General features: G+C 33.6%; 1 protein-coding gene across 1 annotated transcript in view; it reads right to left on the bottom strand.

Moving 5' to 3' along the window:
• CCDC102B (coiled-coil domain containing 102B) overlaps nucleotides 1-21,211 on the bottom strand; it is a 186,747-nt gene that overhangs the window by 43,847 nt on the left and 121,689 nt on the right. The gene's annotated exons all lie outside the window — the stretch shown is intronic.

Raw genomic sequence — 21,211 nt, 5'->3', positions numbered from 1 at the left:
CTTTCATGTAGTGGCCTAGCCTTGAACCTATATGCTACAAAGGGCTTTCTGATTTGGTTCCAAGATGCACATAATGGCTGGAGGTGGTTTGGGTCTAATTAATTGACTATAAAAACCACTAGAATTTGGTGTGTTTAGAAGTGATGAATGTGGCTCTTCAGAAAAAGAAAATATCAATAACCAATACTACTTTGTGTAATAACAGCAAAATACAGAAGTTCTAGCAAAAAGAAACACAATTAAAATTTGTATTATTGCAGATAAACCTTGGATCTGCAGGTTTATACTGCCAAAATTTGAACTTGCAAAGTCATAAAGCAGTGCATTGGAATAGAGAAGGCTCTCAAAGCACTTACAACCACTTTATCTTCACAATGGACACAAACAGCAAAAGTACTTTATCAGTGACCTAACAAATTGATGTGTTAGAGTAATGAGACTAAAATCCATTTCTTGGAAACACTGCTTCCTAGCACAAAGAAAAGATGAAAACATGGACAATCAAGCTGTATTGTACAGAACAAATACTGAACTTGGAAATCTTAAGAATAAAAGTAAGAGAAGTATGAACTTGCAGCAGTTTAGATATATTATGTTTGAATTGTTATGCCACAAAATGCAAAGAAACATTTGCTTTATATGTAATGAGCAGATTTACATGAAACTAATGATCTACAAATATTGAGGTTGCAAAGCTAGGACAGTGTGAACTACAGCTGAGACTCGGCGACTAAACCCACAGTATTTAATGCTTTATGAGGGATGTGATAAAAGCCAACCAAACAAAAAACATAATAATCTTAAAGCAGAAATCACCATTAGAAAGAGTGAAGAAAAAAAAACATTAATGCATTAAACAAGATAGTGTGTTAAATGCAGAATATGAAGAAATGACAATAGTTACTGAGGTCTAAATATTTCTTCATCCTAAGGACTTAAACAGGAATGCAGAACCACCCTAAAATATACTGAAAACACTATGTAACTCAATATTATCCTTTTAGGTCAAACAAGGTGTCACTTAAAGGAACCATTATTAGGGATATGAAATACACATGAATTACCATTACATGGGCAAGGCTATTAAACAGGAAAGTGTTATAATCCATAAAGTCATCAGAACAAATTAGGGTAACTCCTTGCAAATGCAAATTTCAGTTCTGAAAAGTTTCGTTATAACCAGGAATTTTTTTCCTTGTCATTTATAATTCAAAATAGCAGACCATAATACACTGACGGATTCAGACCTCTTACCTTGAGCAGGAGATGATTCTTTGGCAGCAATTCATTACCCTTAGCGATTTGGAAAATATATGCTGCTTTTACGGAGGCCTGGAAAGTCAGCTGTTGCATACATTATGTACAGATGAATTATTTTGGAGGTTAGAACTCGGGTTGTTAAAGATCTAGATTCAATTTTTTCTCTATCTAAATGGATTTGAATCCACACTTTCCACTTACTGGTACTCTAAGTTACAAAGTAAATATCTAAGTAAAATAAAATCAATAGACTATGTGTCAGAATAGTTTGATTCGGTAATGAATAAACTAAAATCCAGGGCATGAGTGAACAGGAACTTCATGGCTAATGCTACTTATCTAAGAGGACAGATTCTTTGACTCTGTCTTTCATGAAAAGGACCGTCTCACTATTTTACATGAAATTATTATTTGACTGGAATATAAACAAACAGAAATGGGTAAGGAACTTCAAGACTGCTCTCTCTTTTCCCAAAGTCTATTTTTAAAAATTATTTTTTCTTATTAATAAACTGGAATAAATCTAGTAAACCAAATGCTTCAGTTAGTTTGACACAAATTAGAATGAAGCACCAATAGTAATAAACTTTTCTCATCAAAATGCCTGTGACAAGAAAAGTAGGAATAAGAATATAGACTAGGCTAAAAATTAAAATTTAAAAAGTTAGATTTATTAATGGACGAAGGAAGAAGTCCCTTGGGAAAACGTATCAACAAATGGTTTCAGTGGCATAGACAGAATAGATACTATTTATATGCATTTTACATTTCTCCACGAACTTACAGGGTAATTATGCTGTTTTTTTCTTAGACAGAATTATCCAGGTATTCAGTGAGAAGTTTTCTTAAGAACAGAAAAAAGAAACCCATTCAGATGTTCAGATGTTCCTACTTTTGATCAGAAATATTTCAGTGGGAGTACTTATATTTTGAATTGATTACATTCTGTATACTTCTCAAAAGGGTATTTATCGAAAACTGTCTCTAGTTGGTAACCATTAACTTTTTCTTCTAGTGGTTCAGTCATATATGCCATTATAACCATTAATATTCACATTTCAACAATTACAGGAAAATAATTTGCATCTGAGATATGGCACAAACATAATTTTTGACTGGATCAATACATTTGTATTTACGTTTGACAGCATAGTCAAGTTATGCCTCTGGTTTTCTTTATTGTTTTTAATAGATGTGAGAATATTGGCATTTAGTTCAACATTACAAATGCAACTTCTTATTATCAGTTAGACAACTGCTAGTTAGTAACTGTTAGTTTCAAGCTGGAGCCAGCTAGCATTCAGCTAGAGATGGCTAGTAACGTAAGAAGTGACTCTTCAAAAACGAAAAGAAATCTTCTGTAGTAGCTAGATTCAACTGCCTTTAAGCTGAAAACTACTGTCTTCTGGGAAACATGTGTTTCCTGCAAATTATGATTAAAAAATAATGTATGCATTTCCAATTAAAATAATTTTCAACTTCTGTTATCAAACATTCACATTATTACTTTTATTTGGTTTAAGCTGGCATTTTGTCATTTACAAGCACCACATTGGTTATTTCCTTTTATAACCTATATCTTCTATTTACAGGATATGCATGAATCTTCAGTTTTTCTTTAAATTTCACAAATTTAATTTTAAATCTTAAATCTTAATAAAAAGTCATATGTAAATTTACTTTTTTCAAGCTAGAAGACCTCTATCAATTCATAACTAATTAGAAGCATGCTGCTTTTCCAAAGTTGCTAAATGCTTTTTTGATCAATTGCAAATTATATACAACATTTATAGGATCTGACACAATAAATAATTCCAAGAGTAGAACAACAGTGAATATAAATTAAAAAATTACTGAAGCAATTCAACTTGATCATTGTGTTGCTGTATAGTTCGTGGAAACGTAACAGAGAGTCTAAATGCATGAGGTCCTGAGATGTTTTTTCTCCATGCAATTCTAAAAAAAAAGTGTAAACACTTTGATACATAAAAGATAATGAAATAATGAAAGGAATTAAAAAGGGCACTCATTAACGGTATTAGGGAACATGAAATGTTCTTATTATAAGACTGAGTAGTGCTAATGTAAACGCTGCTTCACTGCAACAATGATTTCAAATAATTTTGTTATAGTTTAGAAAAATCAATTAAGATTTAATGCACAGCCTGATTATTCATTCATGAGGCTTGATTAAATCTGATTTTTATATTAATTATTTTGCGACACAAAGAGCTCAGCCAGTAGACCATGGAGTTTTTCTTTATGCACTCTTCCCAGCCAATTCATGCAATAAAGCTGGAAAAAAGTTTATTAAAAAAAAAATTCCAAACAAATAGAAAACCCAAGCCCTAACACGATTACAAAATGATAGAAAGAGAAGTTTCTTCCTTGCTGAGATTTCTGCTGTTTGGGTTTCAAAGCCTCTGTTAGTCATAAAACTTAGTCTGCAGGCAGAGGTTTGTAACAAATACTAAACAGAACCGGCATGCACACATCTGAATCTGTGCTCACCTACTAAACACAACCATACACTTTGAAGACCAAACATATTCAGTTAAAATCTACTCTATTTTTTACTAGCATTAAAGACAAAGAACTTTGAAAGACAAACTATTCAATACTCTGTCCTTGCATTGAATAATCAACATCCACAGACTTGTAACAGCCTACTGAATGTGCGAAGAGAAACTTGTTTGATTAATTTTCAGAATCTTTTGTTTCTTATTATTCTACTCCAATTCTTCATTACCTGACTTTTTCATGAGAGGTCTTACCGTGTTTGTCATTTTCCATTGTAATAACACCAATGCACAGCAGCATGTCCCCATTTTTCACTAGAACTTTAATTACAATTGGACATCAGCTCTAGATCACTAAAGACAGCATATTATAAAACTTATACTAAATTTAAAAAATTTTGTCTGTTAGGATATGCCAAACTACATTTGCTTAACAATTTCTTTCTTAAAACTTACCTGAGAGCAAGATTCAGAATGAATACAGAAGTTAAAGGATACAGGAAAGTCCATATCTTTCAAATATTCCAATACATAGTACTATTCTAAGGTAGTACAGGTTATTATGCTTATTGAAACGCGGTATTGTATTTTTGAAGCTCAGCTGTGTTTTCCTCAGTTTCAAATGCTACATAAATGTTACACAATTTTACATAATGTGGCAGTCAGAAATAACCGGGAAAATCATTAATTTAAAATAAAACCTTTTTTCACTGAGCGGTGTCATAATTTCATTTTCAACTATCAAAAGAGTTATTTTGGCTGTTTCTATCAAAATTATTTCAGATATTCTGTAAAATTATTTAAAAACAAGTTATTACATGAAAGTATTATACATACAAGCTAACATATAAATACGTCCTTTCTTATCCTGCCCTGCTGTAAATAATCTGGAAACTTCTAAAGTTTGTCATACATACTGAGTGACTTCTATAAAAAAAGAAACTTCAAGTAATCATGTCTTTATTTTCTCTTCTAAAACTTTCTGTCTGTGAAAATATAAATATTATTTCTGAAGTCTGGCTCCAAGTGACAACTGCTACCTTCACAGGAATTTGAGGAAAGAATAATAAACTTGATCACAACATTTATTACGCATAAGCGAATGTGAAACACAGCAAGTTGAACCATTTTTGTATGGTTCACTTTAAAATTTTACGTAGTTCAAACAGCTGTATGGGCAGGATTTCAAAAGTAAAACCCAAAATGTACAAAGATACAGGAGTAACAATCTGCTGAGAGAGTTGGAGTACATCAAATGTGAACAGTAAATTATACTGAAGTTCAGAGTTATCTCACACATGAAACAGCATACTAGTCAGTGCTCACAGGTGCGTTTCATGGACTCTGACCCTGAGCTCAAGGAAGAGAATTATTTTAGTACACACTTAAAAATATATAAATGGTTGGCTATTAAAAAGCAGGCTAGTTGGCAGAACAGTGCCCTAATGAAAAAAACGGGAATAAAAGTGTTTCTGGATGATTTATTACCAGCATCCTTTCTAAAATGTGGTAAAATGCCTGGAGAGGTACACAGCCTACTCCCTGACCTTGCTGAGATATGTCATATGAACAGCAGAACCACAAAGCGCATTCTCGAAGGAAACAAATAACATATTTGTTATTTACTTTACTTCATTTACTAGAAAAATTGTTAGCTAGTGTTGTCCTACTCTGTGAATTAAAGTACTTGGAAAAGTTAGTAAGACCATAATGCGTCGAGAATTATTGATATATGTAATCCATAGCTCAGTTAGTACTACAAAGAAGTCTTCTACATTAAGACAGTGAAAAGTAAATCTAAACTTTGAACACATTTATTTCTTTACTTTCTAATCAAGTGAGAAGAGTTATAGAAAAGAAAGAAGACACAGAAAATTTATCCACACAGAGAAACTGAGCCACTACGCAATTCTCAAATATCACCTAGCCCACCTATCCTTCCTAGAGTCATTGTAAATTTGGTATCACAATACAATAATATTCTTGGATTTTGTTTTGTAAATGTATTAGTAATTTAACTATGATTAGAATTTATGTTTTAGTACAAGGCTGAGATTCTTTGTTACAGCTAAGTTGCAACTAGTTACAGATAAATAGAACTCAAACTGAAATGAGCCACTCAAAATATTTTTGTGTTTTGGTACCAAATGTAGCCAGATTAGATTGTGTGAAGATGTTGAAATTGAGATATTAACATAAATTAAGTTTAAGACATATTGCTAAAAGTATCATCTCTGACTGCCCAGAAAACTATACGGAAGAAATTAACTATCGTGTTGTAATACTGTGACCACCAAGGATTAAAATTATAGAAAGTTTTGCACAAAATACTTACAATTTTATTACTGGGGTTTTGGGTTTTTTTTCCTTTTTGCGGGGCATTTTTAACTGATTTTTCTACTTTACATTTAAATATCAAAGTTCTACTTTACAGAAAACATCAAAGTTCAAAAATCAGCACCTTTCTTTATGCTTAATGCTACTTTTCCAAAACGATACCAAAGCAGCTTCCTTCTCAGAGTACAGTATCGGCACATCATTACCACCAGCTGACTATGAGAAGGGTACAGTACGCCACAGACATTCCAGACACAGATTCTCATTTCCAGCATGTCTAAACAAGTGCAGTGTGAAATATGTGGATATGTTTGTTGACATTTGGTTCCCAGATGACTGAGCTGGAGCTCACAAAAATCAGCAACAGCCTTTGACTTGATGGAGCTGGGTTTTATGCATTGGTTTTATACACTGGCACAGTTATTCAAATACTGATATCTGGATGTAGTATTGTGGTAACCTCTATTTGAGAAGACAGCAATTTTCTTTTTACATTATCTGACTTCTAACAAAGTCAAAATTTCATGAAGCAATTCCCATGATATCAAACGACATCTGATAATTTCTTGTCTGTCTTAAACACAAAACCAAAAAAAAAACCCGATCAAGAAAATAAGACTGAGAGAATAAAGGGTTACTATCCACTTGCTGCCAGAACACCATCAGTACAGAAGTGAGGAACCAGCAAGCTACCATGCAAAACAGAAAGAGGCGTTAACAATCTCCCTTCTCACCTGGAATGAAAATTCACATTTGGAGAAAATATAAGAAGAAAACAAAAAGAAAAGAAAGAGAGGGAAAGAGGTGGGGAAAGGGGGAGAGAGAAAGAAATAGGCTGAGAAAGTGGTTGGCTGCAATACCTTTTTTCCTCCCCAAGTTCACAAATAAAAAATTCAGATTTGGAGTGGCCTCCAACAATAAAATGTAGAGGTGTTCTGAGAGAAACTTCATGCTAAATATTTAAGAACCTAGCGGGCTTGATCTTTACAGCAATGACTCAGGAAAGCTATTTTATCTTAAACACTTCATATAACTGTAATTATCACAACCTCAGTGATTTTTAAGTCCTTCAGGAATATTTATATGCTGAAGTGGTAAAATTACAACTGAATTTAAATCCCAACTGTTCTAGATGTTACAGAAGATTATAATAAATGGTTTTTCATAGTCTAAAAAGACAAGAAACTAAAATGAAAAGACAAAAAGAGGACGCAGAAGGGAGAAGAACAGGCCCAGAGGAGAAGTGATTGATCCAAGATCTACTGCAGAGTCACTGGCAGAGAACAGCGTGTCCCAAATCCTAATCTAATCGGCCAAGTGGTAACCCAGAGCGCTAGCATTCATGTTACCAAAGGGAAATGGTGTTTTTGTCATATAATGAAACAATCTTCTTCCTTGAACTGAAGATATTATTCTACTAAATCTAGCGGGCATTAAAAGTCACCTTTTTTAAAATATTCTTTTTTTTGTTTTAAATATAAATCACAAAAAAATTTTAAAAAAGATCAGTCAAAGTTGGAAAGATCTCTGAAGTAACCTACACTTCTAAAAGAGTTTTTATTTGTATCAAAAATGAATAACCACTCATACTCCTAATCTAAATCATATCTGTGTTTCTTAAATACTGTAAATCAGTTTTATGATATTAGGTAATATGTGAAATCTATTGTCCAAAGATGAAAAAAGAAATATGTTTTCATAAAATGATCTTCAGGAGGCTTGAAAATTCTCCTTCTGAAATGCATGATAGTAGTTCAAATGCCCTTAAGACTCAGCGAGAGGCAGATTCAACATGATAGTCTCTTTTAATGAAGACCACTGCTTCATATTTATTTAAGCATCCTGATTCCTTCTTGGCATACTATCATCTCCTCACTATTAACTCAATTTAAGATGCTTAGTAGCTTTTAGTTGACTGCATGGCAACAACAGGTCATTTTCAACAGAAAAACTGTGGAAAATATCTTGGACTTGTTGGCAGTGTAGGAATATATTTAAAAATTCAAAATCATTGAGTTTATAGGAAGCTGCAGAAAAGTGTTAAACACAGTGCTTAACTGTAATAATTCTATTTATGAGCATAATGCAACATAACTAATATCCTACAAATCTTATGAAAAAATAATTCCTTATGAAATAATAATGCTTTATATTAAAAAATACTTAATTCTGCTGGAATTGTATATTTTGAAGCTGCGTACAAAGACTAAGGCAGTCATAGCCATAAAAATCTCTATGTGTCTTAATAGCTACATAATGTTCTGTGACAGTTAGTCCTGTAAATTTAATTATTGTCTATTGGGATTTCATAACTCTATCTTATGTAACTTCACATTGGCAGGAATATTTATTCTCTGATTCTGGCTATTCTACTGAAACTCAATTACATCACACAAAAAATTACATCTTGGGTGCTACTAAAGAATTAGTATTGAAAAAAAAGAAAAAATCCTCAAGAGTTTGAAAAAGCAGTCTGCAATATTTGTTTTTTTCAGTACTGAAATAAAAACACCAACACATTATAATGTGTAATACTTAAATTCATTCCTTTTCTTGAAATGGCAAATTTCTCTTTTATGATCACACTTTTTTATGTAAGACCAATATCGGACTATACAGGGACTGATGTCTTTATGTGTATTAATCAGTAGAAGAAAAGAACTATAAAAGAATAAGCCTCTTTTTTCATTTAGATGTACCTGGGGTATTTCACCTATGTGTATTTGCTTTGGTAAAAACAACATTGTGCTATTGCACACCTTTTTTTAATATTGTTCTATAGTTACACCTAGCACTGCAAAATAAATAAACAGTAATATACAGATAAATTGTTTGAAAAAGGATGTTTTTACATTCAGGGTAACCATGGATACAGAAAACAGCTAATTAAAAGCTCATGGAACAGAACAACTCCAGCAGTAGCCCAAATTTTTATTGCAACCCTGCATTTTCAAACGTAATCCCATCTGCTGACATGGATATAGAGGTCCCCTACGTGGATTGCAGATTCTGTCAGAAATACACTCAGACCCCACAAAGATGTCTGCCCATTTTAGTATATGAATTATCACTTTCTTGGTTTATTAAATCCATAAGCCTTCAACTATCCTGAGAAGGTAACACCACAAAAGCAACAAGAATATTGCCTTTAAGAGGTTACCTGTTTACTTGTGGTAACAAGGTTTTGTAGCGTGGCTGGCAGCATTGACATTAAAAAGCCTTACATTGCTAGCTGCTCTGCTGTTTAGTAAAGTAGGGGCAAATAACTAAAAGGATATTTACAAACAGAGTAAATGTTAAATCTTTTTGATTTAACACATTGCTAATTGTCTCCTTAACAAAGGAGCTTTCATTCAGAAGGTTTAATCTTTAGGAGATCTATAGTGTTCAGACTTTGCTAAACCCACAAACTACATAAACATGATGTTATAAAGAAAAGAGCAGCTGTTAATTTTGTTGTGTCACAAATACATTTGTACTACCATCACACAATGCTATTTCCCTGATTTTTCATTTCCTGCTGTGCTCTGTCAAAAACATGCTGTCATGTTTATTAGCATGGCACTATAAGGAAAAAAGAAAAAAAAAAGTGTTACTTAAGAATAAGACAGCTTTGTATTGTATTGTATTGTATTGTATCCAACAGACTGAAATGAATTATAAGTGTGATAACACAAGGCACACTAAATTTTGGAGTAAATATTGAAAGGTATTCGATGTGGCCAAACCATGTTTATGCAATGAAAGTATGCTATGACAAACTCAATATACTGACTGGGGTATTTCTGTGACAATGCAGGAGATCCTGCTCAGTCCTAGGGTCAGCTATAACATGTAGGAGAAACAGGTTTGTCTAGATCAATGTTTATCCTTGCATGAAGCTAAGCCAAGTTTCCTAGAGAGGTTTTTTGAAGAGGTTTTTTTGACATTTCTTCATCAGGATATTATTCTAGAACATTTTCATTACAATTAACTTCTTGGAAAACTAAACATGCTTTTATTACTTTACAGAAGCATAGCTTTAGTATTGTTTATTATTATATCATATCAATCTGTCTAAGAATCTGCACTCCTCATTCAGCCTAAGACCTTTTTGAGGTTGTACTTTTATATTGAGACGCGAACCAATTATTAACTGGGTTATCACAAAGGGATATACTTTCAAGGATCAGACTTTTCTATTATCATTTTCCACATCAACTTCCTTTCAATTAGTCTTTTCATTGTCACACAGTTTATTTTTGATATTGGTTATGTATTATCTATGCCAAATACCTTTATTTTCCCAGAAACAATTAGGAACAGCATCTATAGGCACAACATGTATATGTACAGACCAGTTATCTGTACCTCATGAATATCCTTCCCCAGGAGCATGATTTTTCTTTTCTTTCAGCAACATCACTGTTTGCCTGTACTTTGTCTTAACGTTGTTACATCTGACCCTAAAAACAGCATTTAGCTTTGAAACACAGATGCAGAATAGAAAAATTAAAAAAAAAATTATAAACATTGTTGTAAACTGCAAAGCAAATCAATGCATAGTGCATCTTCACTTAATCTGCCTATTTTAATATCACCATTGAGACCCAACTGTTAGCATCATCTATATACTTTTCAAATGCCTAAGCTGATTTTGCAGATTTTCTTTTGTTTCTGTCTGCTTATGCAGGCATTGTAGCTTTTGAATATAATTTAGCAAAACATCAAGCTGAAAATAAATAGACTGATTTTCAAATATCCTAAGCACATTTTTACTCTGATGTTAGTTATAATGCAAAGTAACACCCAATAATATTTGAAGCTGTTCTCATATATATGTTTCACTTTTTAAAATGTTTACCTTCAAAGATTAGTATTCTGCTTTGCATGCCTTAATCTAAAGTCATCATATTTTATTGCATGTATATTGTTGTACTGTATATTCTTGGCTCTACATAGAAATCCCCTGGTCTTAGCTAACTTGAAATTCTTCCATTAAAATATTATGTGACACTTTATTGACAACAAGAGATTACATACGACTTTCCTTCTAATCACAGACAAGGACATTTCTTTATCTTAATGTATTTCTCCAGTTTGTGTGCTGCTGCCAATAAAATATTTATCAGAAGACTAGAAATGCAATATAGTACAGAGGTAGTTTAGAAATAGGCCGCATATAACTTTCATTCCAAAACTGTAATTTGAGCCCTATGAAACCTCTGCAATGAAAACTGATAATGGATGAAACACTTTTTTTCTGGTTTTGATAAATAAACTGATGTATGACCAGCATTTCTGTAAAGGCTTCATCAAAAAAGTTTTATCTGAGCTTGACCTGATTTCAGTGCTCCATGGCTTTGTGTACTTGCAGAAAATTGTTGATGGACTGAGGCATGTATTCTCACTCTCAAGAACAAAAATCAGTCTCAAAGGGAGAAATGAATATAATGTGGCAATTAAGTTTCTAAAAGGCATAACCTGAGGGGTCAAAAGTTTGCATTTATATTTCTGAAAATAATTCTGAGTGTATTCATGTGTATGCATACCCATACTGGTAAGATTTAATAACTTAACACAGAGGAAAAGCTTTTAATGAAAGGATTGACATTACGGCTCAGAAACAGTTCTGATTCAGGAGCTTCTTTACAATCAGTGTCAAGCTACTTGTAAAATATTCTGATTATTTTCCAGAGAAAGGCAGTAAAAGAATACAATGATTAGTATCATGAATTATTTCTTGTTGGTTAACAATATGTCATTTTGCCCAAGATAATTCAAAAGCATTTCATAATTTGTCATATCACATAAATTGTCATATATTATAATTTTTGAAAACATGTCTTATTGAAAATGGAAATAAAACTGTTTGATATGAAATAAAAAAATTTTGGTTTAGTTCTCTAAACTGACATGAAATTATATATACCAAATTAGTTTAAAAAATACTGATTTTCTGGATTGGTACACAATAATAGTTTAGTATGTTCTCATTAATCAAACTATATGTGTTACTCAGCATTACATGAGACAAATTTACATCACAGGAAATATTACTCAGCCATGAACAATGTCCCATATTGGAAAAAAGTGACTTGAAATACAATTTTAAGTGGAAAGAAAACTTATATTTCTGTTCAGCTTTCATTCCAACAGTTGCTAAAGAGAAATAATTTGAATACAATAAATGTATTTAGAACAAAAACATCTTCTTAAAAAATGAAATACCTTTGAATAAACTTATCTCCAGGACTTCCAGATCTATTCTTGTATTCTTATGACTCCATACAAAAATAGCACATTTTTCAGTTACTGTGATTGTACTGTATTTCTGACTGTTATCAGTCACAGTAGAAACTGTTATTCTACAGATCCTGTTACTTGATTACCTTGGAAAAAAGGATAAAATATTATACCACCAGTTGTCAGGTCAATGCCATTGACATGGTAAATAAGATTTGCTCCCAGATATTTATTAGGACAGCTATTTCTATTTCTAACTTTACAATGCTATTTTTGATCAAACACTGAATGCAATCATTTCAGTGACATAACTCCTTTTTTGTTGACTAGATGACTCCCTAGTTTTGAAAGATAGGAACTGAAAGTAGTCAATCACTATGAAAAAATAATGAAGATTAAACTCTTGTCTTCAGGAATTTTGCACATGATTCCTTAAGGACATAAATTTTCAAAATGTTCCAGATCCAGTTCTTCATTTTGAGTTGTTGGGTTTTTGCTTTTTTGGGGTTTGTGGGTTTTTTAACAATTTTTTTTGTTGTTTTTTTTTTATTAGGGCTGGCAAACTCTCACACTGTTGAAGAAACCAGAAGAAGTACTTCTTTTCAGGAAAAGTCAGACCATTTGAATAACAATGAGCTTTTAGAAGTTGTCATACTGACTTTCTATATCGGTAGCTGACTTCCGTCACTAGTACCAGCTTTCATGACAACTTTCAGCTTACTAAATCCTGTCAGATTTGTTGTCGCATAGTATTTTAGGAACTAATCTTAAAGAACTGAATAAAGATATCCTTGCTATAATGGGGTATGGTGAAAAAACCTACCATATAATTTATACACTGTAGACAAAGAAATCCATCAAATGTAAGCCACATGTATGAATCTGGTGAAAACCAAGACAATGCCAGGTCATCTGTTGAGAGTGCATTCATTCCTTTTTAAGTGAGTTCTGCTTCCTGTGCTGCAAGTATTGCATGCGTTTCTTTCTGCTTAAATAAGACATTTAAGCCTATTGTGCACAGGCAGAATGAGATAAAATGGGCTTTTTGTCCAGTAGTTTTAAAAAAAGAAAGGACATAATGCCTAGTGGAGACCTGGGGAATGTTATTTAAATTGTTTGTGAAATTGTACTTGGTTACCAAGCTGTGAGATATAAATATACCTGAACTGAATTTAACAGAGCACTCAAAAATGGATGGGAAGAGACTGGCAGTTCTGCTTAATATAAATATTTCAGTATAAGGAGCGCTACCTCTTGGGCCAGTTTTGAACATGAAGAAAGAATACCATTTCCATGTTGTTGATTTTTTAAATTATTCTGCCTACAAGTAGAAGGCACACAGAATTCATTAAGTTTTCCACTAGATATAGCAGTTTTATCTGACTTCATTTCCAAGTAAAGAGCAGCCTCACTTTTATGTTTTGACCAAATATGAATAGGTCCCTAGAAACTGAGTGCAAAACAAAAAAAATGATGAGTAGGCAATATTATATGGGTCATTTCTGCACACAAGTATTAATAACTTTTTCTTGTCATGTTGCTCATGTGCATATCCTAGAGCTAATCTGTAACTCATTGTTTTCACAAAGGAACTAAATCTTGATAATAAAGTTCATCATCAGAACTTGACAGAAATAAGAGTGATAGGCATCCTAGTAACACTATAAGGAAAGCAGTTTTCTATGAGACTGAAGAAAATGGATGATGTGCACTGATAATAATAAAGTAATAGTTCTTGTTCTCAAGAATCAAAAACAATAAACGGGCAGCTTCTGAATGAGAGAGAGAAAGGAATCATTTGTGTTATTCTGTAGTTTTCTCAGAGAAGTGAAAATAATTTATTTAAAAGGGAAACAAATTAAACAAGCATGGGCAACCTAGACTTTAAAGCAAAGAAAGTTTTTTATTAAGAACCATTCACAACAGCATTTGGGATGTCAGCAGTTGACATGGTATGGTATTCATGAGGCTTAAGCTGGAGGGAACACAAAACAAACTGAGTATTACCACTTTGATGCCCTCCTATTTCATGTCTAGATGTAATGGACAAGTCTTCAGTTTAAAAGATCATATGCTCTTGTCTTCGTTTCTCAAACTACCTCCCAAGAATTAGCAGCCCAATTCATGTCCCTCACCAAGTCTGCATGAATGTTACTGGCAATAACTAGTGACACTAGTGACAATGGCTAGCATGCTGGTGGAGGGAGAAGTCAACCATTCCCTTCTATGAATTTTCAGTGTACAAGAGAGTCCCTCCTACATATAATGCATTAGTGAATTTTACTGTATACAAAATACCCCAAGTAGCTCATTTCATCCAAAGCATGCCTGCATCACTTCCTATAAGTTCTATTTACGTTGGAATAACATCTTATCTGGGAGGATCTAACTATCATTACAGAAAGTTTATTGCAAACAAAAGCCACAAAAATGAGCTGTGTTAGCATAGTCCCTAAGAAATAATAAAACGTGTCCCAGCCAGGTGGTTTAGTCACAGTAAAAGAGTCAAGAGAATAAAGCTCTTTAAAAGTGGAGTAATTAAGAAAGCTGAAGATATGTAACTATCTTTCCTAATCATGACCTCTGAAATCCCTGAAGTTATGTTGTGAATTTCTGAGCAGTTTCAGATAGATGGGTTCAATGGGTATGCTACATATAACTTAATTTCTTACTACAGTGAATCTTCAGCTGCAAGGAAAGGAATGTAGTCACTCTTAATATCTCCATGGGATCATATGTAGATCTACACAAATTTACATTGATTACATCAACTGAATGTAAAAGTTAAACCTGAGGACTTTTGGCAGGGTACATACTTTATGATTTGTAATGATGGATGATGTCAAGAGGGTAAAAATTAAAAAAAATATATAAATACACAGAAACTGGAAAAGCTGATAAGTACTCCAATGTGATGGACTCTAAATCACTTGGAATATTTATGGGAACTGTAAGCCTTTGAAACAAAAAAATTTAGATCTCAGTATACCTTCATTAAAACACAGAAAGATACAGGAATCTTACTGTTGCTGAATTTAATTTAAAACTAAGGTTATGCTTACAGTCAAATAGTGAAGACTAAATACTATACACCTCAAACCAGTATCATTAGCCTAATATCTGGTAAAAATATGTGCCTTTAACTGAAAATTCTTTTTTTGATACCTATGACAGAGATTAGAGGAGGAGGAGTGAGAATTCTTTAAGGACTCTAAAAAAAATGTTTCTAAGACAACCTTAATAGCTATGAGATCAAGGCTCTCACTAATTCTAGAATTAGTTCTAAGATTTGCAATCATTATAACTACTTTTGCAAGTACTTTTTAAACTTATGTTTAAAGGTGTAAATTTTTCTGCACATAGAGGTATTCATTTCCTGTACTTTCATTTTTTTACATGATTTATTCTGGATATTGCTTTCCCATCACATTTTAGGCTAGACCTTACTAGCAGAATTTTCTTATCTTGCATCTGTTGTTCCTAACCACAATTAGGAAAGGAGTGAAGCAAGCCAATAGAAATGCATTTTGGAACATAATACTACTTTGTTAATAAAAAGCATTTTGTTTTGTTTTTGTTTGCTTTGTTTCGTGGTTTTGTTTTTTTTCCAGGTGAAATAAATGTTACTTGATGGGAAGATGATTTATTTAACTTCCTCTACAAAGTATCGCATCCTTAATTCATTTGGGTTGCAGGACTGGAAGTGATAGCTGTTACAGTGGTAATGCATTTGACATTATGTAAACAGAGGTCCCAAACAGGCTTTAATATATTAGAAGTGTAACAAAATTATTAGAGTTAAGATCCTCAAGACCTGCACCACGTTTGGTTCTGTGTAGACAGGTTCTTAGCAATAATGTGAGCATGAGTATGCTTCTTTGCTACAAATAAAAAATACTGGTTTAACTATGGAAAAATATCATCTATACAACTCATACAACAGAAACACAGGTTCCTCAAACATCAAGTCTTCTTAGCAATATAGGGAATGAAAGATACTGAACTGAAACTGTACATAACCATAGTTCTGTAGAATGTAATTACTCAGTTTGGAAGGGGGCCAAAGAAACACAAGACAAATTCTGCCAACTATTACAGTCATATAATCTCACTAAAATCAATGGGCAGAGTTTGGCTCAACACCACTTAAACCCTTTGAGTCATGGGACTTAATCATGGCCAGTGGTCAGGACCTTGGATCTGTGCCTCTTTTAAAGAAGGAACAGAGATTCTATAGATTATCTTTAAATAGCTGACTCTTACAGAAACCCTCCCAATCTTCTAAGCTTCTATTGCCACACAAATGGCTTAGAACATGACCTGCCAGCCTGGAGGCGTGGGGGAGGAGAACCAGGTATCACATTTGAAATGGGCTATATTTTAGACAATACTTCTTTCAGAGAATTGAAATTCTGAAAGAAAAGTAATCTTTTATTTCTGAATTGGTTTTGTCTCGTGGTTTGTAGCCAGTTGAAAAGGTACATCGTAAAAACATCAGTATATCAGAAAAGTTCTGACACAGGAGACATATGCAGTTATCTCTTTTTTAAACAGTGTCAATTCAAAGCATGGGAAATTGACTCTTTTGACATCATGATGCTTCAGTGGCAGAACTAGAATGAGAATTGAAGGTTTCTGAGCCACAATTCAGTGCTCTATCATCTGTTGCATACCAGTGCCTTCCATGACCTGAAATGTCTCTTAGAAGTTTTTGATATTTATCTAAAACATAATTTAATGAAAATATTTGATTAATCTTATTTTTAATGTATCTCTAAAGTTTCTTTTCCCTCTTAAACTTCTTGTCTTTCACTCTATCAAATGAAGTCATACTGTTTTGGAGGACTCACGGTTCAACAAATGGAAGATAAATTTTAATTCCAAATACGCAAGTGGCCCTTCTTATGGGAAAGACTTTTGCAAGGGGGATGGCTTTGCTTTTTCCATATAACAACTGTTTAGACCATGATAGCAAACTTAGTTTAAACCTTCACCAAACCAACCGTAAAAACAAAATCTAAAACTGTACATATGCAACGGTGCACTATTATTACACACACCCGAATAATGTTTGTGTTTGCAATAGTGAAGGAACTTCATAAACTGTATACCACAGTGAGCATATATTAAAACAGTCTACCTTATGGCAACTGTTGAACAGAAATAAATACATTGAGCCAGTTTTTTGTTAGTATTTGTCTTAAAATGTAAGGGCTGTAAACTTGCAATGGCCTTCAAGTCAGTGAAAGATAAAAATATAAATCTGTAAGGATTTTACTGTTAGATCTTGGAATGCTTACTCAGACAATATTGAGCTAAATATGAGGGGTATTACTTCCTGAGGTATGAAAGACATGATTACTTATTTTCAGGAAAAGCAGTTAAGAACAGAAACAGTACCAATTCATTTTTTCACCCATAACAAGATCTGACTCTAGAATACAAACTATTTGCTTGTACTCTTCCAGGTATAAACATCCTTTTTTTTCTTACTTTGCAGGAGTAATATTGCTCCTAAGAGCTTTGTGGATGGCCAAATATTATTCTAACAGAATTATTTATTAAAATCAAATGCTGTTAGTAAATCCTAAAACCACTCAATAATTTCTTATGCTTGGATATAATGTTTTAAATTATTTTCCCTTTATTATAATCAAGTATGTGCAGAGAAGTTCCTGCTGAGCTTGTTATGCAGACTCAAAGTCACCTGGAATTGCACAGAAAAGAAAGGGAAAAAAAGTGACAATTTATCTTCTCAAGTCTGTTGGTCTGAGAACTTTTCTTCCTTTCAAATAAATGCTAACATGACACAGTACATTTAACTTCTCCTCAGAATTCATCAGCTTTCTCAGCTACATGAGTTATGTGTTAGAGATTGTTGTGAGAGATATGGGGCCATTATCATGTCTATTCTTTATCAGCACAAATAACAAACTTATAAATCTGCTGGATTGAAACTATGCACCTGTTTTTGGACAGTTATCACACATTTACACAGTATATTAGTGCACTTTACGATCCTACTAAAAAGGAATAAGGAAAAACAAGAGAAATTTTTATTCCTTTCATAGACTTTCTTGTTTAAAAGCTATAAAAACTGCATTTGCTCCCTGTGATCAATCAGCTAGATTAGCCACATAGAATCAGGGAAATATAAATATTGCAGTATAGCAAGTATAATCTAGACTAATCCCTCAGATGCTATCCATGTTTCTTCTAGATATCTTTGCCATAAAAAATGACCAACAATACTGTCTGAAGGCATGTATGGTAAGGATAGGTCTCTTTTAAAGTGTTTAAAAAATAAATACAAAGAATTTTTGTAGCTCCAAACTCTTAATTATTCTTTATGGCAAGTTCAGCTGATCAGAAAGTAACCGTTACTTCTACAACATTTTTAACAATGGTTTTTTTCCTTCCACATTATTGTGTTTGTTCTTTTCTTCTTCCTCCTTTTTTACTGCTCAATAATATTAAGAAGGTACTTTCTCCAGCCTTACTTCAAAAGAAGCACATCTTTTCACTTTAGACAGTCCAAAGAATCCTTAAAGCAACTTTTCTAAACCTAGAGAAGTGTACTAACAAGCATGGTCTTATTATGATGTTTTCTAAGTTACATAGTTTAACACCCATACGATACGAAAAAAGATTTAAGGATTAGGCAAATTATTATCAAAACATTCATTTATCTGCAGTTGACAGTAAAATTATTTTCCTAGTGGTTAATTTTCAGATCTCTTCTTCTATTTGTACTTGATTTTGATCACAGATGCAAATTTTGAAAGAATAAGGCAGCAAGCACTTCAGATCCCTTTTTTTTTTTTTTGTCACTAATTTGTGTTCTCCATTCAGCAGTGGGCCCACATTTTCTCTGAATGGGAGCTGCTACAATCCCTTCTTGTTATCCTTTGCATTCCTTTTCAGTTTTAGATCCTCCTGGGCTTTTGCTTTCTTAATTTTATCTTTCAGTATCTGAGTTTTATGACTTCTCCTTTGTAGACTTGATCAATTTACACATCTTGAATGCTTTAATTTTTAGTTCATTAAGAAGGTTATGTGATCTTCCATCAAATTTTCCAGCCTTCCTGCACAAGGGGATAGTTTACTTCTGAGCACTCAGTAAGATTTCTCTAGAACTCAAACAATTTCACCAGGCATTCTTCCCTTTATGGTAGTTTCACAGAAGATTTCACCTTATAATTCCCTAAACAAGCTGAAATCCAGTTTCCTAAGAGCTTGAACTCTTCTGCTCACCTTGGAACACTTCCTGCAAATGCTGAATTCAGTCAGATCATGGTAGCCACAGCCCAAGTAGCCCAAGATGACCACATTTGTCTCTGCTTGGGAGCAGCAGGTGAAGTAGAGCATTACTCTTGTTTAGCCCTGAACCTGTTAGGGGAGCAGTTCCAAGGTGGAGATGGAGGTCCTTCCTTCTGCTGGCAGACGTCACAAGCTTCTACTGTCAGAAAGTGCATGTCCTCTTCTTGCTCTTGCATTGCCTCATTTGTACCTTCTTTTTTGTCCTCCTGAGGTTTAGGCTCTTGTCTCTGCAGAATCCTTCAAAGATTCTTCCAATCTTGAGTTTGTCATCCCCGAGATGGAGGCAACGTTCTCACCTCACAAAGCTGTCTCTTGGGGTGCTACAGTGAGTATATAGAGCATACCTCCCAAAGGTGAGGCTGCCAGCACCACTAGTCCTGATCCTGGCCCCAGTGCAGAGAAACAGACTCTCCCTGAAGCCTAAGTTTGAAGTAGTGACAGAAGCAGTGGATACATTTGCTGGGACACGGGATCATGTTGTGTTATCACCACCATCTGTTGCTCCCCCTCCCTGAGCAGCACTTCTGAGTGATCCCTGTATGCTACGTTGTTGTATTTCTGTTTGGAGGTCCTGATCAATGGATCTCCTTAGTGCCAGGTATAAAGCATGGTGGACATAAGTTCACTCCATCACTCCACAAGATTTTGCACTCAGCAGAGAATTGTTTGTGCTTTCTGTGCTTTTTTTGTTTCTTTTGATTTTTAAACTTGCTACTGATTAGCCTGCTGCACTTTTCCTCCTGGCATGCTGCAGGCCAAAATAATTTGTATCTTTAGTGTGTCTTTCCCTTCCTGTTTATCTTTTGGAGCCATTATTTCTAGCAAACAAACTGCAATCAATACCAAAGTCTGAAAAACATGAGTCATGATCCTGCCTAATAGGAGTTTCATTATCTCATCTGCAATTGGAGGCTCCAAGGCTTCACTTTCATGCACTTTATCAACCTGAATGCACTCTGTGTCGGTTGTTTCTGTGTTGCTGCACACCATACTGTTTTAAAACTAATCACTAATTACTGATACCACTTGCAGTTCAATTACTTTTTTTTTTTTTTTAAATTTCATTCTGTGCTGGTCATACCTCAAAACACATGCATTTCATTGATTTAACCTTCATCCAGGCTAACATGGTTGAAACAAGCAATTTTCATATGCATCTCATCTACAATGAGTATTGAAACACCTCAATTATCATGATGTGTTATTTTGTTATTTTAGCTATATGTTTAGTTCTGATGCTAACCTGCCACTCTATCATCTTCAAATCTCTCTTGATTTGTTGATGTCTGTTCCATCAAAAGAAGGGGCTACATCTACCTAATTCTGTGTTTATCAACTATTTCATTTCACTGAAGACAGATCAAGTAAATGAAGAAGCGTTCCTGGAAAGGAACTAGCTCTGAGGCTTTTTCTCTTCCTTCTATTTAGATTATGCACAAGTCCTCTTATAATGCAGCCTTTCCCAGAAAAAAAACTGCAACTTTTTTTCCCCATTTTTTCACTTGAGTGGCATCAATATGGATGGTTAAAACAGTTATTCTTTCAATTGT

This window comes from Gavia stellata, chromosome 3, assembly GCF_030936135.1.
Source record: "Gavia stellata isolate bGavSte3 chromosome 3, bGavSte3.hap2, whole genome shotgun sequence".
NCBI lineage: Eukaryota > Metazoa > Chordata > Aves > Gaviiformes > Gaviidae > Gavia > Gavia stellata.
Note: the sequence above shows the minus strand (reverse complement) of the source record. Positions and strands in the feature narration are given on the sequence as shown.